Source organism: Oncorhynchus nerka, linkage group LG8, assembly GCF_034236695.1.
Source record: "Oncorhynchus nerka isolate Pitt River linkage group LG8, Oner_Uvic_2.0, whole genome shotgun sequence".
Taxonomy (NCBI): Eukaryota; Metazoa; Chordata; class Actinopteri; order Salmoniformes; family Salmonidae; genus Oncorhynchus; species Oncorhynchus nerka.
Genome location: NC_088403.1, coordinates 22,145,815 through 22,170,474, shown reverse-complemented (window position 1 = coordinate 22,170,474; position 24,660 = coordinate 22,145,815). Strand labels below are relative to the sequence as shown.

General features: G+C 46.7%; 1 protein-coding gene across 4 annotated transcripts in view; it reads left to right on the top strand.

The window, feature by feature from the left end:
* The window catches only part of LOC115123057 (ankyrin repeat and sterile alpha motif domain-containing protein 1B-like), a 288,347-nt gene that overhangs the window by 12,813 nt on the left and 250,874 nt on the right, over positions 1 to 24,660 (top strand). The window lies entirely within an intron of this gene.

Below are 24,660 nucleotides of genomic sequence, written 5' to 3'. Positions count from 1 at the left end.
TGTAAACCTGTCCCCTGTGTTTACCCCCCTCATACCTCTGTCCCTGTCTCTGTTCTTATGTGTATGTAAACCTGTCCCCTGTGTTTACCCCCCTCATACCTCTGTTACTGTCTCTGTTCTTATGTCTATGTAAACCTGTCCCCTGTGTTTACCCCCCTCATACTTCTGTACCTGTTCTTATGTCTACGTAAACCTGTCCCCTGTGTTTACCCCCATCATACCTCTGTTCCTGTCTCTGTTCTTATGTCTACGTAAACCTGTCCCCTGTGTTTACCCCCATCATACCTCTGTCTCTGTTCTTATGTCTACGTAAACCTGTCCCCTGTGTTTACCCCCATCATACCTCTGTCTCTGTTCTTATGTCTACGTAAACCTGTCCCCTGTGTTTACCCCCATCATACCTCTGTCTCTGTTCTTATGTCTACGTAAACCTGTCCCCTGTGTTTACCCCCATCATACCTCTGTACCTGTCTCTGTTCTTATGTCTACGTAAACCTGGCCCCTGTGTTTACCCCCATCATACCTCTGTACCTGTCTCTGTTCTTATGTCTACGTAAACATGTCCCCTGTGTTTACCCCCATCATACCTCTGTACCTGTCTCTGTTCTTATGTCTACGTAAACCTGTCCCCTGTGTTTACCCCCATCATACCTCTGTACCTGTCTCTGTTCTTATGTCTACGTAAACCTGTCCCCTGTGTTCCCCCATCATACCTCTGTCCCTGTCGCTGTTCTTATGTCTACGTAAACCTGTCCCCTGTGTTTACCCCCCCCCCCCATACCTCTGTTCCTGTTCTTATGTGTATGTAAACCTGTCCCCTGTGTTTACCCCCCTCATACCTCTGTTCCTGTCTCTGTTCTTATGTCTATGTAATCCTGTCCCCTGTGTTTACCCCCCTCATACTTCTGTACCTGTTCTTATGTCTACGTAAACCTGTCCCCTGTGTTTACCCAGATCATACCTCTGTTCCTGTCTCTGTTCTTATGTGTATGTAAACCTGTCCCCTGTGTTTACCCCCCTCATACCTCTGTTCCTGTCTCTGTTCTTATGTCTATGTAATCCTGTCCCCTGTGTTTACCCCCCTCATACTTCTGTACCTGTTCTTATGTCTACGTAAACCTGTCCCCTGTGTTTACCCAGATCATACCTCTGTTCCTGTCTCTGTTCTTATGTCTACGTAAACCTGTCCCCTGTGTTTACCCCCATCATACCTCTGTTCCTGTTCTTATGTCTACGTAAACCTGTCCCCTGTGTTTACCCCCATCATACCTCTGTTCCTGTCTCTGTTCTTATGTCTACGTAAACCTGTCCCCTGTGTTTACCCCCATCATACCTCTGTTCCTGTTCTTATGTCTACGTAAACCTGTCCCCTGTGTTTACCCCCATCATACCTCTGTACCTGTTCTTATGTCTACGTAAACCTGTCCCCTGTGTTTACCCCCATCATAACTCTGTTCCTGTCTCTGTTCTTATGTCTACGTAAACCTGTCCCCTGTGTTTACCCCCATCATACCTCTGTACCTGTTCTTATGTCTACGTAAACCTGTCCCCTGTGTTTACCCCCCTCATACCTCTGTACCTGTCTCTGTTCTTATGTCTACGTAAACCTGTCCCCTGTGTTTACCCCCCTCATACCTCTGTACCTGTCTCTGTTCTTATGTCTACGTAAACCTGTCCCCTGTGTTTACCCCCCTCATACCTCTGTACCTGTCTCTGTTCTTATGTCTACGTAAACCTGTCCCCTGTGTTTACCCCCATCATACCTCTGTTCCTGTCTCAGTTCTTATATGTATGTAAACCTGTCCCATGTGTTTAGCCCATCATACCTCTGTTCCTGTCTCTGTTCTTATATGTATGTGAACCTGTTCTTATGTCTATGTAAACCTGTCCCCTGTGTTTACCCCCATCATACCTCTGTCTCTGTTCTTATGTCTACGTAAACCTGTCCCCTGTGTTTACCCCCATCATACCTCTGTCTCTGTTCTTATGTCTACGTAAACCTGTCCCCTGTGTTTACCCCCATCATACCTCTGTCTCTGTTCTTATGTCTACGTAAACCTGTCCCCTGTGTTTACCCCCATCATACCTCTGTACCTGTCTCTGTTCTTATGTCTATGTAAACCTGTCCCCTGTGTTTACCCCCATCATACCTCTGTACCTGTCTCTGTTCTTATGTCTACGTAAACCTGTCCCCTGTGTTCCCCCATCATACCTCTGTCCCTGTCGCTGTTCTTATGTCTATGTAAACCTGTCCCCTGTGTTTACCCCCCTCATACCTCTGTTCCTGTTCTTATGTCTACGTAAACCTGTCCCCTGTGTTCCCCCATCATACCTCTGTCGCTGTTCTTATGTCTATGTAAACCTGTCCCCTGTGTTTACCCCCCTCATACCTCTGTTCCTGTTCTTATGTGTATGTAAACCTGTCCCCTGTGTTTACCCCCTCATACCTCTGTCCCTGTCTCTGTTCTTATGTGTATGTAAACCTGTCCCCTGTGTTTACCCCCTCATACCTCTGTTACTGTCTCTGTTCTTATGTCTATGTAAACCTGTCCCCTGTGTTTACCCCCCTCATACTTCTGTACCTGTTCTTATGTCTACGTAAACCTGTCCCCTGTGTTTACCCCCATCATACCTCTGTTCCTGTCTCTGTTCTTATGTCTACGTAAACCTGTCCCCTGTGTTTACCCCCATCATACCTCTGTACCTGTCTCTGTTCTTATGTCTACGTAAACCTGTCCCCTGTGTTCCCCCATCATACCTCTGTCCCTGTTGCTGTTCTTATGTCTACGTAAACCTGTCCCCTGTGTTTACCCCCCTCATACCTCTGTTCCTGTTCTTATGTGTATGTAAACCTGTCCCCTGTGTTTACCCCCCTCATACCTCTGTCCCTGTCTCTGTTCTTATGTGTATGTAAACCTGTCCCCTGTGTTTACCCCCCTCATACCTCTGTTCCTGTCTCTGTTCTTATGTCTATGTAAACCTGTCCCCTGTGTTTACCCCCCTCATACTTCTGTACCTGTTGTTATGTCTACGTAAACCTGTCCCCTGTGTTTACCCCCATCATACCTCTGTTCCTGTCTCTGTTCTTATGTCTACGTAAACCTGTCCCCTGTGTTTACCCCCATCATACCTCTGTTCCTGTCTCTGTTCTTATGTCTACGTAAACCTGTCTCCTGTGTTTACCCCCATCATACCTCTGTTCCTGTCTCTGTTCTTATGTCTACGTAAACCTGTCCCCTGTGTTTACCCCCATCATACCTCTGTTCCTGTTCTTATGTCTACGTAAACCTGTCCCCTGTGTTTACCCCCATCATACCTCTGTTCCTGTCTCTGTTCTTATGTCTACGTAAACCTGTCCCCTGTGTTTACCCCCATCATACCTCTGTTCCTGTCTCTGTTCTTATGTCTACGTAAACCTGTCCCCTGTGTTTACCCCCATCATACCTCTGTTCCTGTCTCTGTTCTTATGTCTACGTAAACCTGTCCCCTGTGTTTACCCCCATCATACCTCTGTTCCGGTTCTTATGTCTACGTAAACCTGTCCCCTGTGTTTACCCCATCAAACCTCTGTCTCTGTTCTTATGTCTACGTAAACCTGTCCCCTGTGTTTACCCCATCATACCTCTGTTCCTGTCTCTGTTCTTATGTCTACGTAAACCTGTCCCCTGTGTTTACCCCCATCATACCTCTGTTCCTGTTCTTATGTCTACGTAAACCTGTCCCCTGTGTTCCCCCATCATACCTCTGTCCCTGTCGCTGTTCTTATGTCTATGTAAACCTGTCCCCTGTGTTTACCCCCCTCATACCTCTGTCCCTGTCTCTGTTCTTATGTGTATGTAAACCTGTCCCCTGTGTTTACCCCCCTCATACCTCTGTTACTGTCTCTGTTCTTATGTCTATGTAAACCTGTCCCCTGTGTTTACCCCCCTCATACTTCTGTACCTGTTCTTATGTCTACGTAAACCTGTCCCCTGTGTTTACCCCCATCATACCTCTGTTCCTGTCTCTGTTCTTATGTCTACGTAAACCTGTCCCCTGTGTTTACCCCCATCATACCTCTGTTCCTGTCTCTGTTCTTATGTCTACGTAAACCTGTCCCCTGTGTTTACCCCCATCATACCTCTGTTCCTGTCTCTGTTCTTATGTCTACGTAAACCTGTCCCCTGTGTTTACCCCCATCATACCTCTGTACCTGTTCTTATGTCTACGTAAACCTGTCCCCTGTGTTTACCCCCTCATACCTCTGTACCTGTCTCTGTTCTTATGTCTACGTAAACCTGTCCCCTGTGTTTACCCCCATCATCCCTCTGTACCTGTCTCTGTTCTTATGTCTACGTAAACCTGTCCCCTGTGTTCCCCCATCATACCTCTGTCCCTGTTGCTGTTCTTATGTCTACGTAAACCTGTCCCCTGTGTTTACCCCCTCCTCATACCTCTGTTCCTGTTCTTATTTGTATGTAAACCTGTCCCCTGTGTTTACCCCCCTCATACCTCTGTCCCTGTCTCTGTTCTTATGTGTATGTAAACCTGTCCCCTGTGTTTACCCCCCTCATACCTCTGTTCCTGTCTCTGTTCTTATGTCTATGTAAACCTGTCCCCTGTGTTTACCCCCCTCATACTTCTGTACCTGTTCTTATGTCTACGTAAACCTGTCCCCTGTGTTTACCCCCATCATACCTCTGTTCCTGTCTCTGTTCTTATGTCTACGTAAACCTGTCCCCTGTGTTTACCCCCATCATACCTCTGTTCCTGTCTCTGTTCTTATGTCTACGTAAACCTGTCCCCTGTGTTTACCCCCATCATACCTCTGTTCCCGTTCTTATGTCTACGTAAACCTGTCCCCTGTGTTTACCCCCATCAAACCTCTGTCTCTGTTCTTATGTCTACGTAAACCTGTCCCCTGTGTTTACCCCCATCATACCTCTGTTCCTGTCTCTGTTCTTATGTCTACGTAAACCTGTCCCCTGTGTTTACCCCATCATACCTCTGTTCCTGTCTCTGTTCTTATGTCTACGTAAACCTGTCCCCTGTGTTTACCCCCATCATACCTCTGTTCCTGTCTCTGTTCTTATGTCTACGTAAACCTGTCCCCTGTGTTTACCCCCATCATACCTCTGTTCCCGTTCTTATGTCTACGTAAACCTGTCCCCTGTGTTTACCCCCATCAAACCTCTGTCTCTGTTCTTATGTCTACGTAAACCTGTCCCTGTGTTTACCCCCAACATACCTCTGTTCCTGTCTCTGTTCTTATGTCTACGTAAACCTGTCCCCTGTGTTTACCCCCATCATACCTCTGTTCCTGTTCTTATGTCTACGTAAACCTGTCCCCTGTGTTCCCCCATCATACCTCTGTCCCTGTCGCTGTTCTTATGTCTATGTAAACCTGTCCCCTGTGTTTACCCCCCTCATACCTCTGTCCCTGTCTCTGTTCTTATGTGTATGTAAACCTGTCCCCTGTGTTTACCCCCTCATACCTCTGTTACTGTCTCTGTTCTTATGTCTATGTAAACCTGTCCCCTGTGTTTACCCCCCTCATACTTCTGTACCTGTTCTTATGTCTACGTAAACCTGTCCCCTGTGTTTACCCCCATCATACCTCTGTTCCTGTCTCTGTTCTTATGTCTACGTAAACCTGTCCCCTGTGTTTACCCCCATCATCCCTCTGTACCTGTCTCTGTTCTTATGTCTACGTAAACCTGTCCCCTGTGTTCCCCCATCATACCTCTGTCCCTGTTGCTGTTCTTATGTCTACGTAAACCTGTCCCCTGTGTTTACCCCCTCCTCATACCTCTGTTCCTGTTCTTATTTGTATGTAAACCTGTCCCCTGTGTTTACCCCCCTCATACCTCTGTCCCTGTCTCTGTTCTTATGTGTATGTAAACCTGTCCCCTGTGTTTACCCCCCTCATACCTCTGTTCCTGTCTCTGTTCTTATGTCTATGTAAACCTGTCCCCTGTGTTTACCCCCCTCATACTTCTGTACCTGTTCTTATGTCTACGTAAACCTGTCCCCTGTGTTTACCCCCATCATACCTCTGTTCCTGTCTCTGTTCTTATGTCTACGTAAACCTGTCCCCTGTGTTTACCCCCATCATACCTCTGTTCCTGTCTCTGTTCTTATGTCTACGTAAACCTGTCCCCTGTGTTTACCCCCATCATACCTCTGTTCCTGTTCTTATGTCTACGTAAACCTGTCCCCTGTGTTTACCCCCATCAAACCTCTGTCTCTGTTCTTATGTCTACGTAAACCTGTCCCCTGTGTTTACCCCCATCATACCTCTGTTCCTGTCTCTGTTCTTATGTCTACGTAAACCTGTCCCCTGTGTTTACCCCCATCATACCTCTGTTCCTGTCTCTGTTCTTATGTCTACGTAAACCTGTCCCCTGTGTTTACCCCCATCATACCTCTGTTCCTGTCTCTGTTCTTATGTCTACGTAAACCTGTCCCCTGTGTTTACCCCCATCATACCTCTGTTCCCTGTTCTTATGTCTACGTAAACCTGTCCCCTGTGTTTACCCCCATCAAACCTCTGTCTCTGTTCTTATGTCTACGTAAACCTGTCCCTGTGTTTACCCCCAACATACCTCTGTTCCTGTCTCTGTTCTTATGTCTACGTAAACCTGTCCCCTGTGTTTACCCCCATCATACCTCTGTTCCTGTTCTTATGTCTACGTAAACCTGTCCCCTGTGTTCCCCCATCATACCTCTGTCCCTGTCGCTGTTCTTATGTCTATGTAAACCTGTCCCCTGTGTTTACCCCCCTCATACCTCTGTCCCTGTCTCTGTTCTTATGTGTATGTAAACCTGTCCCCTGTGTTTACCCCCCTCATACCTCTGTTACTGTCTCTGTTCTTATGTCTATGTAAACCTGTCCCCTGTGTTTACCCCCCTCATACTTCTGTACCTGTTCTTATGTCTACGTAAACCTGTCCCCTGTGTTTACCCCCATCATACCTCTGTTCCTGTCTCTGTTCTTATGTCTACGTAAACCTGTCCCCTGTGTTTACCCCCATCATACCTCTGTTCCTGTCTCTGTTCTTATGTCTACGTAAACCTGTCCCTGTGTTTACCCCCATCATACCTCTGTTCCTGTCTCTGTTCTTATGTCTACGTAAACCTGTCCCCTGTGTTTACCCCCATCATACCTCTGTACCTGTTCTTATGTCTACGTAAACCTGTCCCTGTGTCATACCTCTGTACCTGTCTCTGTTCTTATGTCTACGTAAACCTGTCCCCTGTGTTTACCCCCATCATCCCTCTGTACCTGTCTCTGTTCTTATGTCTACGTAAACCTGTCCCCTGTGTTCCCCCATCATACCTCTGTCCCTGTTGCTGTTCTTATGTCTACGTAAACCTGTCCCCTGTGTTTACCCCTCCTCATACCTCTGTTCCTGTTCTTATTTGTATGTAAACCTGTCCCCTGTGTTTACCCCCCTCATACCTCTGTCCCTGTCTCTGTTCTTATGTGTATGTAAACCTGTCCCCTGTGTTTACCCCCCTCATACCTCTGTTCCTGTCTCTGTTCTTATGTCTATGTAAACCTGTCCCCTGTGTTTACCCCCCACATACTTCTGTACCTGTTCTTATGTCTACGTAAACCTGTCCCCTGTGTTTACCCCCATCATACCTCTGTTCCTGTCTCTGTTCTTATGTCTACGTAAACCTGTCCCCTGTGTTTACCCCCATCATACCTCTGTTCCTGTCTCTGTTCTTATGTCTACGTAAACCTGTCCCCTGTGTTTACCCCCATCATACCTCTGTTCCGTTCTTATGTCTACGTAAACCTGTCCCCTGTGTTTACCCCCATCAAACCTCTGTCTCTGTTCTTATGTCTACGTAAACCTGTCCCCTGTGTTTACCCCCATCATACCTCTGTTCCTGTCTCTGTTCTTATGTCTACGTAAACCTGTCCCCTGTGTTTACCCCCATCATACCTCTGTTCCTGTCTCTGTTCTTATGTCTACGTAAACCTGTCCCCTGTGTTTACCCCCATCATACCTCTGTTCCTGTCTCTGTTCTTATGTCTACGTAAACCTGTCCCCTGTGTTTACCCCCATCATACCTCTGTTCCCGTTCTTATGTCTACGTAAACCTGTCCCCTGTGTTTACCCCCATCAAACCTCTGTCTCTGTTCTTATGTCTACGTAAACCTGTCCCCTGTGTTTACCCCCAACATACCTCTGTTCCTGTCTCTGTTCTTATGTCTACGTAAACCTGTCCCCTGTGTTTACCCCCATCATACCTCTGTTCCTGTCTCTGTTCTTATGTCTACGTAAACCTGTCCCTGTGTTTACCCCCATCATACCTCTGTTCCTGTCTCTGTTCTTATGTCTACGTAAACCTGTCCCCTGTGTTTACCCCCATCATACCTCTGTTCCTGTTCTTATGTCTACGTAAACCTGTCCCCTGTGTTTACCCCCATCAAACCTCTGTCTCTGTTCTTATGTCTACGTAAACCTGTCCCCTGTGTTTACCCCATCATACCTCTGTTCCTGTCTCTGTTCTTATGTCTACGTAAACCTGTCCCCTGTGTTTACCCCCATCATACCTCTGTTCCTGTCTCTGTTCTTATGTCTATGTAAACCTGTCCCCTGTGTTTACCCCCATCATACCTCTGTTCCTGTCTCTGTTCTTATGTCTACGTAAACCTGTCCCTGTGTTTACCCCCATCATACCTCTGTTCCTGTTCTTATGTCTACGTAAACCTGTCCCCTGTGTTTACCCCCATCAAACCTCTGTCTCTGTTCTTATATCTACGTAAACCTGTCCCCTGTGTTTACCCCCATCATACCTCTGTTCCTGTCTCTGTTCTTATGTCTACGTAAACCTGTCCCCTGTGTTTACCCCCATCATACCTCTGTACCTGTTCTTATGTCTACGTAAACCTGTCCCCTGTGTTTACCCCCATCATACCTCTGTCCCTGTCTCTGTTCTTATGTCTACGTAAACCTGTCCCCTGTGTTTACCCCCATCATACCTCTGTCCCTGTCTCTGTTCTTATGTCTACGTAAACCTGTCCCCTGTGTTTACCCCCATCATACCTCTGTCCCTGTCTCTGTTCTTATGTCTACGTAAACCTGTCCCCTGTGTTTACCCCCATCATACCTCTCTTCCTGTCTCTGTTCTTATGTGTATGTAAACCTGTCCCCTGTGTTTACCCCCATCATACCTCTGTTCCTGTCTCTGTTCTTATGTCTACGTAAACCTGTCCCCTGTGTTTACCCCCATCATACCTCTGTTCCTGTCTCTGTTCTTATGTCTACGTAAACCTGTCCCCTGTGTTTACCCCCATCATACCTCTGTTCCTGTCTCTGTTCTTATGTGTATGTAAACCTGTCCCCTGTGTTTACCCCCATCATACCTCTGTTCCTGTCTCTGTTCTTATGTGTATGTAAACCTGTCCCCTGTGTTTACCCCCATCATACCTCTGTTCCTGTCTCTGTTCTTATGTCTACGTAAACCTGTCCCCTGTGTTTACCCCCTCCTCATACCTCTGTTCCTGTTCTTATTTGTATGTAAACCTGTCCCCTGTGTTTACCCCCCTCATACCTCTGTCCCTGTCTCTGTTCTTATGTGTATGTAAACCTGTCCCCTGTGTTTACCCCCCTCATACCTCTGTTCCTGTCTCTGTTCTTATGTCTATGTAAACCTGTCCCCTGTGTTTACCCCCCTCATACTTCTGTACCTGTTCTTATGTCTACGTAAACCTGTCCCCTGTGTTTACCCCCATCATACCTCTGTTCCTGTCTCTGTTCTTATGTCTACTTAAACCTGTCCCCTGTGTTTACCCCCATCATACCTCTGTTCCTGTCTCTGTTCTTATGTCTACGTAAACCTGTCCCCTGTGTTTACCCCCATCATACCTCTGTTCCTGTTCTTATGTCTACGTAAACCTGTCCCCTGTGTTTACCCCCATCAAACCTCTGTCTCTGTTCTTATGTCTACGTAAACCTGTCCCCTGTGTTTACCCCCATCATACCTCTGTTCCTGTCTCTGTTCTTATGTCTACGTAAACCTGTCCCCTGTGTTTACCCCCATCATACCTCTGTTCCTGTCTCTGTTCTTATGTCTACGTAAACCTGTCCCCTGTGTTTACCCCCATCATACCTCTGTTCCTGTCTCTGTTCTTATGTCTACGTAAACCTGTCCCCTGTGTTTACCCCCATCATACCTCTGTTCCCGTTCTTATGTCTACGTAAACCTGTCCCCTGTGTTTACCCCCATCAAACCTCTGTCTCTGTTCTTATGTCTACGTAAACCTGTCCCCTGTGTTTACCCCCAACATACCTCTGTTCCTGTCTCTGTTCTTATGTCATTTACATTTAAGTCATTTAGCAGACGCTCTTATCCAGAGCGACTTACAAATTGGTGCTTTCACCTTATGACATCCAGTGGAACAGCCACTTTACAATAGTGCATCTAGGTCTTTTAAGGGGGGAGAAGGATTACTTTATCCTATCCTAGGTATTCCTTAAAGAGGTGGGGTTTCAGGTGTCTCCGGAAGGTGGTGATTGACTCCGCTGTCCTGGCGTCGTGAGGGAGTTTGTTCCACCATTGGGGGCCAGAGCAGCGAACAGTTTTGACTGGGCTGAGCGGGAACTGTACTTCCTCAGTGGTAGGGAGGCGAGCAGGCCAGAGGTGGATGAACGCAGTGCCCTTGTTTGGGTGTAGGGCCTGATCAGAGCCTGGAGGTAGTGAGGTGCCGTTCCCCTCACAGCTCCGTAGGCAAGCACCATGGTCTTGTAGCGGATGCGAGCTTCAACTGGAAGCCAGTGGAGAGAGCGGAGGAGCGGGGTGACGTGAGAGAACTTGGGAAGGTTGAACACCAGACGGGCTGCGGCGTTCTGGATGAGTTGTAGGGGTTTAATGGCACAGGCAGGGAGCCCAGCCAACAGCGAGTTGCAGTAATCCAGACGGGAGATGACAAGTGCCTGGATTAGGACCTGCGCCGCTTCCTGTGTGAGGCAGGGTCACTCTGCGGATGTTGTAGAGCATGAACCTACAGGAACGGGCCACCGCCTTGATGTTATTTGAGAACGACAGGGTGTTGTCCAGGATCACGCCAAGGTTCTTAGCGCTCTGGGACGAGGACACAATGGAGTTGTCAACCGTGATGGCGAGATCATGGAACGGGCAGTCCTTCCCCGGGAGGAAGAGCAGCTCCGTCTTGCCGAGGTTCAGCTTGAGGTGATGATCCGTCATCCACACTGATATGTCTGCCAGACATGCAGAGATGCGATTCGCCACCTGGTCGTCAGAAGGGGGAAAGGAGAAGATTAATTGTGTGTCGTCTGCATAGCAATGATAGGAGAGACCATGTGAGGTTATGACAGAGCCAAGTGACTTGGTGTATAGCGAGAATAGGAGAGGGCCTAGAACAGAGCCCTGGGGACACCAGTGGTGAGAGCACGTGGTGTGGAGACGGATTCTCGCCACGCCACCTGGTAGGAGCGACCTGTCAGGTAGGACGCAATCCTCCGGCGTGGGCCGCGCCGGAGATGCCCAACTCGGAGAGGGTGGAGAGGAGGATCTGATGGTTCACAGTATCGAAGGCAGCCGATAGGTCTAGAAGGATGAGAGCAGAGGAGAGAGAGTTAGCTTTAGCAGTGCGGAGCGCCTCCGTGATACAGAGAAGAGCAGTCTCAGTTGAATGACTAGTCTTGAAACCTGACTGATTTGGATCAAGAAGGTCATTCTGAGAGAGATAGCGGGAGAGCTGGCCAAGGACGGCACGTTCAAGAGTTTTGGAGAGAAAAGAAAGAAGGGATACTGGTCTGTAGTTGTTGACATCGGAGGGATCGAGTGTAGGTTTTTTCAGAAGGGGTGCAACTCTCGCTCTCTTGAAGACGGGAGGGACGAGCCAGCGGTCAGGGATGAGTTGATGAGCGAGGTGAGGTAAGGGAGAAGGTCACCGGAGATGGTCTGGAGAAGAGAGGAGGGGATAGGGTCAAGCGGGCAGGTTGTTGGGCGGCCGGTCGTCACAAGACGTGAGATGTCATCTGGAGAGAGAGGGGAGAAAGAGGTCAGAGCACAGGGTAGGGCAGTGTGAGCAGAACCAGCGGTGTCGTTTGACTTAGCAAACGAGGATCGGATGTCGTCGACCTTCTTTTCAAAATGGTTGACGAAGTCATCTGCAGAGAGGGAGGAGGGGGGGAGGGGAGGAGGATTCAAGAGGGAGGAGAAGGTGGCAAAGAGCTTCCTAGGGTTAGAGGCAGATGCTTGGAATTTAGAGTGGTAGAAAGTGGCTTTAGCAGCAGAGACAGAGGAGGAAAATGTAGAGAGGAGGGAGTGAAAGGATGCCAGGTCTGCAGGGAGGCGAGTTTTCCTCCATTTCCGCTCGGCTGCCCGGAGCCCTGTTCTGTGAGCTCGCAATGAGTCGCGTCGAGCCACGGAGCGGGAGGGGAGGACCGAGCCGGCCTGGAGGATAGGGGACATAGAGAGTCAAAGGATGCAGAAAGGGAAGAGAGGAGGGTTGAGGAGGCAGAATCAGGAGATAGGTTGGAGAAGGTTTGAGCAGAGGGAAGAGATGATAGGATGGAAGAGGAGAGAGTAGCGGGGGAGAGAGAGCGAAGGTTGGGACGGCGCGATACCATCCGAGTAGGGGCAGTGTGGGAAGTGTTGGATGAGAGCGAGAGGGAAAAGGATACAAGGTAGTGGTCGGAGACTTGGAGGGAGTTGCAGTGAGGTTAGTGGAGGAACAGCATCTAGTAAAGATGAGGTCGAGCGTATTGCCTGCCTTGTGAGTAGGGGGAAGGGGTGAGAGGGTGAGGTCAAAAGAGGAGAGGAGTGGAAAGAAGGAGGCAGAGAGGAATGAGTCAAAGGTAGACGTGGGGAGGTTAAAGTCGCCCAGAACTGTGAGAGAGGTGAGCCGTCCTCAGGAAAGGAGCTTATCAAGGCATCAAGCTCATTGATGAACTCTCCGAGGGAACCTGGAGGGCGATAAATGATAAGGATGTTAAGCTTGAAAGGGCTGGTAACTGTGACAGCATGGAATTCAAAGGAGGCGATAGACAGATGGGTAAGGGGAGAAAGAGAGAATGACCACTTGGGAGAGATGAGGATCCCGGTGCCACCACCCCGCTGACCAGAAGCTCGGGGTGTGCGAGAGCACGTGGGCGGACGAAGAGAGAGCAGTAGGAGTAGCGGTGTTGTCTGTGGTAATCCATGTTTCCGTCAGAGCCAAGAAGTCGAGGGACTGGAGGGAGACATAGGCTGAGATGAACTCTGCCTTGTTGGCCGCAGATCGGCAGTTCCAGAGGCTACCGGAGACCTGGAACTCCACGTGGGTCGTGCGCGCTGGGACCACCAGATTAGGTGGCTGCGGCCATGCGGTGTGGAGCGTTTGTATGGTCTGTGCAGAGAGGAGAGAACAGGGATAGACAGACACATAGTTGACAGGCTAGAGAAGAGGCTACGCTAATGCAGAGGAGATTGAATGACAAGTGGACTACACGTCTCGAATGTTCAGAAAGTTAAGCTTACGTAGCAAGAATCTAATTGACTAAAATGATTAAAATGATAGAGTACTGCTGGGGTAGGCTAGCTGCGTTGTTGACACTACCCTAATCAAGTCGCACCGTTGAGTGTGAAGTTTCTACAATGCTGCTTATCGGGAGCTAGCTGGCTAGCTAGCAGTGTTGGTTACGTTACGTTGCGTAGGAGAACGACAATAGCTGGCTAGCTAACCTAGAAAATCGCTCTAGACTACACAATTATCTTTGAAACAAAGACGGCTATGTAGCTAGCTACGATCAAACAAATCACACCGTTGGGACTGTAATGAAATGAAGTGAAAAAGTGATACTACCTGTGGAGCGACGCGGAATGCGACCGAATGCGAAAGTTCTATTCAGTAGACGTTGGCTGGCTATTGGCTAGCTAGGAGTGTCTCCTACGTTAAGGACGACAAAATAGCTGGCTAGCTAACCTCGGTGAATTAAGATAATCACTCTAAGACTACACACTCTAAACTACACAATTATCTTGGATACGAAGACAGCAAAGACAACTATGTAGCTATCTAATACTACACTAATCAAGTCGTTCGGTTGAGTGTGATAGTTACTACAGTGCTACGGTAGCCGGTGAACGTATGCTAGCTGCTAGGCAGATAGGAGGGCGACGAAATACAATAATAACGCAATTATCACTCTAAGACTCCACACTCTAAGCTACACAATTATCTTGGATACGAAGACAGCAAAGACAACTATGTAGCTAGCTATGTAGCTAGCTAACACTACACTAATCAAGACGTTCAGTTGAGTGTGATAGTACTACAGTGCTACGGTAGACGGTGAACGTGTTGGACAGATAGGAGACGACGAAATACGATAATTACGCAATTATCTTTGATACAACGACGACTATGTAGCTAGCTAAGAGGAAATTGCTAAGATTAGACAAATCAGACCGTTGTACTATAATGAAATGTAATGAAATGTAATGAAAAAGTTATACAACCTGCAGACCGAAGCGCGGATGCGACCAGATCGCTCCAACCCGGAAGCGTTATGTCTACGTAAACCTGTCCCCTGTGTTTACCCCCATCATACCTCTGTTCCTGTCTCTGTTCTTATGTCTACGTAAACCTGTCCCCTGTGTTTACCCCCATCATACCTCTGTTCCTGTCTCTGTTCTTATGTCTACGTAAACCTGTCCCCTGTGTTTACCCCATCATCATACCTCTGTTCCTGTTCTTATGTCTACGTAAACCTGTCCCCTGTGTTTACCCCCATCAAACCTCTGTCTCTGTTCTTATGTCTACGTAAACCTGTCCCCTGTGTTTACCCCATCATACCTCTGTTCCTGTCTCTGTTCTTATGTCACGTAAACCTGTCCCCTGTGTTTACCCCCATCATACCTCTGTTCCTGTCTCTGTTCTTATGTCTATGTAAACCTGTCCCCTGTGTTTACCCCCATCATACCTCTGTTCCTGTCTCTGTTCTTATGTCTACGTAAACCTGTCCCCTGTGTTTACCCCCATCATACCTCTGTTCCTGTTCTTATGTCTACGTAAACCTGTCCCCTGTGTTTACCCCCATCAAACCTCTGTCTCTGTTCTTATATCTACGTAAACCTGTCCCCTGTGTTTACCCCCATCATACCTCTGTTCCTGTCTCTGTTCTTATGTCTACGTAAACCTGTCCCCTGTGTTTACCCCCATCATACCTCTGTACCTGTTCTTATGTCTACGCAAACCTGTCCCCTGTGTTTACCCCCATCATACCTCTGTCCCTGTCTCTGTTCTTATGTCTACGCAAACCTGTCCCCTGTGTTTACCCCCATCATACCTCTGTCCCTGTCTCTGTTCTTATGTCTACGCAAACCTGTCCCCTGTGTTTACCCCCATCATACCTCTGTCCCTGTCTCTGTTCTTATGTCTACGTAAACCTGTCCCCTGTGTTTACCCCCATCATACCTCTCTCTTCCTGTCTCTGTTCTTATGTGTATGTAAACCTGTCCCCTGTGTTTACCCCCATCATACCTCTGTTCCTGTCTCTGTTCTTATGTCTACGTAAACCTGTCCCTGTGTTTACCCCCATCATACCTCTGTTCCTGTCTCTGTTCTTATGTCTACGTAAACCTGTCCCCTGTGTTTACCCCCATCATACCTCTGTTCCTGTCTCTGTTCTTATGTGTATGTAAACCTGTCCCTGTGTTTACCCCCATCATACCTCTGTTCCTGTCTCTGTTCTTATGTGTATGTAAACCTGTCCCCTGTGTTTACCCCCATCATACCTCTGTTCCTGTCTCTGTTCTTATGTGTATGTAAACCTGTCCACTGTGTTTATCCCAATACTGCTGCTGATCTATCTAACAGTATGTAGCCGTTCTGTTCTGGAGATATCAGCAGCACTAGCGATCCATCCTGCCATAGCTTGAAAACTAGTCAAATGTTATTGGTGACATACACATGGTTAGCAGATGTTAATGTGAGTGTAGGGAAATGTTTGTGCTTCAAGTTCCGACAGTGCAGTAATATCTAATAAATTCACAACTACCTTTTACACACAAATGTAAGGGATGAATAATAATATGTACATATTATATAATCATGTTTCATATCTGTGCTGTCATGTCCCTCTCCCCTAACTGTCAGTCAGTGTTACAGTAGATGTTATGGAGAGGGGGACAGTAGATAATATGGAGAGAGAGAGAGAGGGACAGTAGATGATATGGAGAGAGAGAGAGAGGGACAGTAGATAATATGGAGAGAGAGAGAGAGGGACAGTAGATAATATGGAGACAGAGAGAGAGGGACAGTAGATAATATGGAGAGAGAGAGGGACAGTAGATGATATGGAGAGAGAGAGGGACAGTAGATAATATGGAGAGAGAGAGGGACAGTAGATGATATGGAGAGAGAGAGGGACAGTAGATAATATGGAGAGAGAGAGGGACAGTAGATAATATGGAGAGAGAGAGGGACAGTAGATAATATGGAGAGAGAGAGGGACAGTAGATAATATGGAGAGAGAGAGGGACAGTAGATTATATGGAGACAGAGAGAGGGACAGTAGATAATATGGAGAGAGAGAGGGACAGTAGATTATATGGAGAGAGAGAGGGACAGTAGATTATATGGAGACAGAGAGAGGGACAGTAGATAATATGGAGAGAGAGAGGGACAGTAGATAATATGGGAGAGAGAGGGACAGTAGATTATATGGAGAGAGAGAGGGACAGTAGATAATATGGAGAGAGAGAGGGACAGTAGATTATATGGAGACAGAGAGAGGGACAGTAGATAATATGAGAGAGAGAGGGACAGTAGATTATATGGAGACAGAGAGAGGGACAGTAGATAATATGGAGAGAGAGAGGGACAGTAGATTATATGGAGACAGAGAGAGGGACAGTAGATAATATGGAGAGAGAGAGGGACAGTAGATTATATGGAGACAGAGAGAGAGAGAGGGACAGTAGATAATATGGAGAGAGAGAGAGAGGGACAGTAGATGATATGGAGACAGAGAGAGAGGGACAGTAGATGATATGGAGACAGAGAGAGAGAGAGAGGGACAGTAGATAATATGGAGAGAGAGAGAGAGGGACAGTAGATGATATGGAGACAGAGAGAGAGAGGGACAGTAGATGATATGGAGAGAGAGAGAGAGGGACAGTAGATTATATGGAGACAGAGAGAGAGGGACAGTAGATGATATGGAGACAGAGAGAGAGGGACAGTAGATAATATGGAGAGAGAGAGAGAGGGACAGTAGATGATATGGAGACAGAGAGAGAGGGACAGTAGATGATATGGAGACAGAGAGAGAGGGACAGTAGATAATATGGAGAGAGAGAGAGAGGGACAGTAGATGATATGGAGACAGAGAGAGAGGGACAGTAGATAATATGGAGAGAGAGAGAGAGGGACAGTAGATGATATGGAGACAGAGAGAGAGGGACAGTAGATTATATGGAGACAGAGAGAGAGGGACAGTAGATGATATGGAGACAGAGAGAGAGGGACAGTAGATGATATGGAGACAGAGAGAGAGAGAGAGGGACAGTAGATAATATGGAGAGAGAGAGAGAGGGACAGTAGATGATATGGAGACAGAGAGAGAGGGACAGTAGATGATATGGAGACAGAGAGAGAGAGAGAGGGACAGTAGATAATATGGAGAGAGAGAGAGAGGGACAGTAGATAATATGGAGAGAGAGAGAGAGGGACAGTAGATGATATGGAGACAGAGAGAGAGAGGGACAGTAGATAATATGGAGACAGAGAGAGAGGGACAGTAGATGATATGGAGACAGAGAGAGAGGGACAGTAGATTATATGGAGACAGAGAGAGAGGGACAGTAGATGATATGGAGACAGAGAGAGAGGGACAGTAGATGATATGGAGACAGAGAGAGGGGGACAGTAGATAATATGGAGAGAGAGAGAGAGGGACAGTAGATAATATGGAGAGAGAGAGAGAGGGACAGTAGATGATATGGAGACAGAGAGAGAGGGACAGTAGATGATATGGAGACAGAGAGAGAAGGGGACAGTAGATGATATGGAGACAGAGAGAGAGGGACAGTAGATAATATGGAGACAGAGAGAGAGGGACAGTAGATGATATGGAGACAGAGAGAGAGAGAGAGGGACAGTAGATGATATGGAGACAGAGAGAGAGGGACAGTAGATAATATGGAGAGAGAGAGAGAGGGACAGTAGATGATATGGAGACAGAGAGAGAGGGACAGTAGATAATATGGAGACAGAGAGAGAGAGAGAGGGACAGTAGATGATATGGAGACAGAGAGAGAGAGAGAGGGACAGTAGATAATATGGAGAGAGAGAGAGAGGGACAGTAGATAATATGGAGAGAGAGAGAGAGGGACAGTAGATAATATGGAGACAGAGAGAGAGGGACAGTAGATGATATGGAGACAGAGAGAGAGGGACAGTAGATGATATGGAGACAGAGAGAGAGAGGGACAGTAGATTATATGGAGAGAGAGAGAGAGGGACAGTAGATAATATGGAGAGAGAGAGAGAGGGATAGTAGATGATATGGAGAGAGAAGGGGACAGTAGATTATATGGAGACAGAGAGAGAGGGACAGTAGATAATATGGAGAGAGAGAGCAGAGGGACAGTAGATGATATGGAGACAGAGAGAGAGGGGCAGTAGATGATATGGAGACAGAGATATGGAGAGGGACAGTAGATGATATGGAGAGAGAGAGAGAGGGACAGTAGATAATATGGAGACAGAGAGAGATGTAGAGACAGTAGATAATATGGAGACAGAGAGATAATATGAGGGACAGTAGATGATATGGAGACAGAGAGAGAGAGAGGACAGTAGATTATATGGAGACAGAGAGAGAGGGAGGGGGATAACAGTAGATAAGATGGAGACAGAGAGAGAGGGACAGTAGATGATATGGAGACAGAGAGAGAGGGACAGTAGATAATATGGAGACAGAGAGAGAGGGACAGTAGATAATATGAGAGACAGAGAGAGAGGGACAGTAGATGATATGGAGACAGAGAGAGAGAGGGACAGTAGATTATATGGAGACAGAGAGAGAGGGGGACAGTAGATTATATGGAGACAGAGAGAGAGGGACAGTAGATAATATAGAGAGAGAGATCATATGGAGAGAGAGGGGAGGTAGATAGTAGATGATATGGAGACAGAGAGAGAGGGACAGTAGATAATATGTAGAGATGAGAGAGAGAGAGGGACAGTAGATTATATGTAGAGATGAGAGAGAGAGGGGGGGGGCAGTAGATAATATGTAGAGATGCAGTAGATGATATGGAGAGAGAGAGGGGGCAGTAGATAATATGTAGAGCTGCAGTAGATGATATGATGAGAGAGAGAGAGGGGGGCAGTAGATAATATGTAGAGATGCAGTAGATCATATGGAGAGAGATGAGAGAGAGGGGGGCAGAGGGGGCAGTAGATAATATGTAGAGATGCAGTAGATGATATGGAGAGAGAGAGGGGGGCAGTAGATAATATGTAGAGATGCAGTAGATGATATGGAGAGAGAGAGGGGGCAGTAGATAATATGTAGAGATGCAGTAGATCATATGGAGAGAGAGGGGGGGCAGTAGATAATATGTAGAGATGCAGTAGATCATATGGAGAGAGAGGGGGCAGTAGATAATATGTAGAGATGCAGTAGATCATATGGAGAGAGAGAGGGGGGCAGTAGATAATATGTAGAGATGCAGTAGATAATATGTAGAGAGAGGGGGGCAGTAGATAATATGTAGAGATGCAGTAGATGATATGAGAGAGGAGGGGGCAGTAGATAATATGTAGAGATGCAGTAGATGATATGGAGAGAGAGGGGGGGCAGTAGATAATATGTAGAGATGCAGTAGATAATATGGAGGGGGCAGTAGATAATATGTAGAGATGCAGTAGATAATATGGAGAGAGAGAGAGGGGGGCAGTAGATAATATGTAGAGATGCAGTAGATCATATGGAGAGAGAGAGGGGGGCAGTAGATAATATGTAGAGATGCAGTAGATGATATGGAGAGAGAGAGAGGGGGCAGTAGATAATATGTAGAGATGCAGTAGATCATATGGAGAGAGAGAGGGGGCAGTAGATAATATGTAGAGATGCAGTAGATCATATGGAGAGAGAGAGATGATATGGGGGGGCAGTAGATAATATGGAGAGAGAGAGAGGGGAGATGCAGAGCAGTAGATAATATGGAGAGAGAGATGGGGGGGCAGTAGATAATATGTAGAGATGCAGTAGATCATATGAGAGAGAGGGGGGCAGTAGATAATATGTAGAGATGCAGTAGATCATATGGAGAGAGAGGGGGGCAGTAGATAATATGAGAGAGAGAGAGATGGGGGGGCAGTAGATAATATGTAGAGCTGCAGTAGATCATATGGAGAGAGGGGGGGCAGTAGATAATATGGAGAGAGAGATGCAGATAGATCATATGGAGAGAGAGAGGGGTAGGGGAGAGTAGATAATATGTAGAGATGAGTAGATGGTATGGAGGGGGGGCAGTAGATAATATGTAGAGATGCAGTAGATGGTATGGAGGGGGGCAGTAGATAATATGTAGAGATGCAGTAGATGGTATGGAGGGGGCAGTAGATAATATGTAGAGATGCAGTAGATGGTATGGAGGGGGCAGTAGATAATATGTAGAGATGCAGTAGATCATATGGAGAGAGAGGGGGGCAGTAGATAATATGGAGAGAGAGAGGGGGGGGGGCAGTAGATAATATGTAGAGATGCAGTAGATCATATGGAGAGAGGGGGGCAGTAGATAATATGTAGAGATGCAGTAGATCATATGGAGAGAGAGAGGGGGGGCAGTAGATAATATGTAGAGATGCAGTAGATCATATGGAGAGAGAGAGGGGGCAGTAGATAATATGTAGAGATGCAGTAGATGGTATGGAGGGGGGCAGTAGATAATATGTAGAGATGCAGTAGATGGTATGGAGGGGGCAGTAGATAATATGTAGAGATGCAGTAGATGGTATGGAGGGGGCAGTAGATAATATGTAGAGATGCAGTAGATGGTATGGAGGGGGGCAGTAGATAATATGTAGAGATGCAGTAGATGGTATGGAGGGGGGGGGCAGTAGATAATATGTAGAGATGCAGTAGATGGTATGGAGGGGGGCAGTAGATAATATGTAGAGATGCAGTAGATGGTATGGAGGGGGGCAGTAGATAATATGTAGAGATGCAGTAGATGGTATGGAGGGGGCAGTAGATAATATGTAGAGATGCAGTAGATCATATGGAGGGGGGCAGTCGATAATATGTAGAGATGCAGTAGATGGTATGGAGGGGGGCAGTAGATAATATGTAGAGATGCAGTAGATGGTATGGAGGGGGGCAGTAGATAATATGTAGAGATGCAGTAGATGGTATGGAGGGGGGCAGTAGATAATATGTAGAGATGCAGTAGATGATATGGAGAGAGAGAGGGGGGGGCAGTAGATAATATGGAGAGATGCAGTAGATGGTATGGAGAGATGCAGTAGATATTATGGAGAGAGAGAGGGACAGTATATTATATGGACAGAGAGAGAAGGGGACAGTAGATGAGAGAGAAGATGGTATGGAGGGGGGCAGTAGATAATATGTAGAGATGCAGTAGATCATATGGAGAGAGAGAGGGGGGCAGTAGATAATATGTAGAGATGCAGTAGATGATATGGAGAGGGGGCAGTAGATAATATGTAGAGATGCAGTAGATGATATGGAGAGGGGGGGGGTAGATAATATGTAGAGATGCAGTAGATGATATGGAGAGGGGGCAGTAGATAATATGTAGAGATGCAGTAGATGATATGGAGAGAGGGGGCAGTAGATAATATGTAGAGATGCAGTAGATCATATGGAGGGGGGCAGTAGATAATATGTAGAGATGCAGTAGATGGTATGGAGGGGGAGGCAGTAGATAATATGTAGAGATGCAGTAGATGGTATGGAGGGGGGCAGTAGATAATATGTAGAGATGCAGTAGATGGTATGGAGGGGGGCAGTAGATAATATGTAGAGATGCAGTAGATCATATGGAGAGAGAGATGATATGGGGGCAGTAGATAATATGTAGAGATGCAGTAGATGGTATGGAGGGGGCAGTAGATAATATGTAGAGATGCAGTAGATGGTATGGAGGGGGGCAGTAGATAATATGTAGAGATGCAGTAGATGGTATGGAGGGGGGGGGGCAGTAGATAATATGTAGAGATGCAGTAGATGATATGAGAGAGAGAGAGATGGGGGGGGCAGTAGATAATATGTAGAGATGCAGTAGATCATATGGAGAGAGAGAGGGGGCAGTAGATAATATGTAGAGATGCAGTAGATGATATGGAGAGAGGGGGGCAGTAGATAATATGTAGAGATGCAGTAGATCATATGGAGAGAGAGGGGGGCAGTAGCAGTAGAATATGTAGAGATGCAGTAGATGGTATGGAGAGATGGGGGGCAGTAGATAATATGTAGAGATGCAGTAGATGGTATGGAGGGGGGGCAGTAGATAATATGTAGAGATGCAGTAGATGGTATGGATGGGGGGGCAGTAGATAATATGTAGAGATGCAGTAGATGGTATGGGGGGGGGCAGTAGATAATATGTAGAGATGCAGTAGATGGTATGGAGAGAGAGAGGGACAGTATATTATATGGACAGAGAGAGAAGGGGACAGTAGATGAGAGAGAAGATGGTATGGAGGGGGGGCAGTAGATAATATGTAGAGATGCAGTAGATCATATGGAGAGAGGGGGGCAGTAGATAATATTTAGAGATGCAGTAGATCATATGGAGAGAGAGAGGGGGCAGTAGATAATATTTAAAGATGCAGTAGATCATATGGAGAGAGAGAGGGGGGGCAGTAGATAATATGTAGAGATGCAGTAGATGATATGGAGAGAGAGAGGGGGCAGTAGATAATATGTAGAGATGCAGTAGATCATATGGAGAGAGAGAGGGGGGCAGTAGAGTAGATAATATGTAGAGATGCAGTAGAGATGGTATGGAGGGGGCAGTAGATAATATGTAGAGATGCAGTAGATGATATGGAGAGAGAGATGGGGGCAGTAGATAATATGTAGAGATGCAGTAGATGGTATGGAGAGGGGGCAGTAGATAATATGTAGAGATGCAGTAGATGATATGGAGAGGGGGGCAGTAGATAATATGTAGAGATGCAGTAGATGATATGGAGAGGGGGCAGTAGATAATATGTAGAGATGCAGTAGATGATATGGAGAGAGGGGGCAGTAGATAATATGTAGAGATGCAGTAGATCATATGGGAGGGGGCAGTAGATAATATGTAGAGATGCAGTAGATGGTATGGAGGGGGGGGCAGTAGATAATATGTAGAGATGCAGTAGATGATATGGAGAGAGAGAGGGGGGCAGTAGATAATATGTAGAGATGCAGTAGATCATATGGAGAGAGAGAGATGGGGGGCAGTAGATAATATGTAGAGATGCAGTAGATCATATGGAGAGAGGGGGAGTAGATAATATGTAGAGATGCAGTAGATGATATGGAGAGATGAGAGAGGGGGGCAGTAGATAATATGTAGAGATGCAGTAGATGATATGGAGAGGAGAGAGGGGGGCAGTAGATAATATGTAGAGATGCAGTAGATGATATGGAGAGAGAGATGCATAGATGTAGATGCAGTAGATAATATGTAGAGATGCAGAGAGATGGAGGGGGGCAGTAGATAATATGTAGAGATGCATAGCAGTAGATAATATAGAGATGCAGAGAGAGAGGGGGGCAGTAGATAATATGTAGAGATGCAGTAGAGTAGATGATATGTAGAGATGCAGTAGAGATGGAGGGGGGCAGTAGATAATATGTAGAGATGCAGTAGATGATATGGAGGGGGCAGTAGATAATATGTAGAGATGCAGTAGATGATATGGAGAGAGAGGGGGCAGTAGATAATATGTAGAGATGCAGATATAGATAATATGTAGAGATGCAGTAGATCATATGGAGAGAGAGGGGGCAGTAGATAATATGTAGAGATGCAGTAGATCATATGGAGAGGGGGGGCAGTAGATAATATAGAGATGCAGTAGATCATATGGAGAGAGGGGGGGCAGTAGATAATATGTAGAGATGCAGTAGATCATATGGAGGGGGGCAGTAGATAATATGTAGAGATGCAGTAGATCATATGGAGAGAGAGAGGGGGCAGTAGATAATATGTAGAGATGCAGTAGATGATGCAGTAGAGAGAGATGGAGGGGGGCAGTAGATAATATGTAGAGATGCAGTAGATGATATGGAGAGAGAGGGGGGGCAGTAGATAATATGTAGAGATGCAGTAGATCATATGCAGAGAGAGAGGGGGGGCAGTAGATAATATGTAGAGATGCAGTAGATCATATGGAGAGAGAGAGGGGGGCAGTAGATAATATGTAGAGAGAGCAGTAGATGATATGAAATGGAGAGGGGGGCAGTAGATAATATGTAGAGATGAGTAGATGATATGGGAGGGGGGCAGTAGATAATATGTAGAGATGCAGTAGATGGTATGGAGGGGGCAGTAGATAATATGTAGAGATGCAGTAGATGATATGAGAGAGAGAGGGGGCAGTAGATAATATGTAGAGATGCAGTAGATCATATGGAGAGAGAGAGGGGGGGCAGTAGATAATATGTAGAGATGCAGTAGATCATA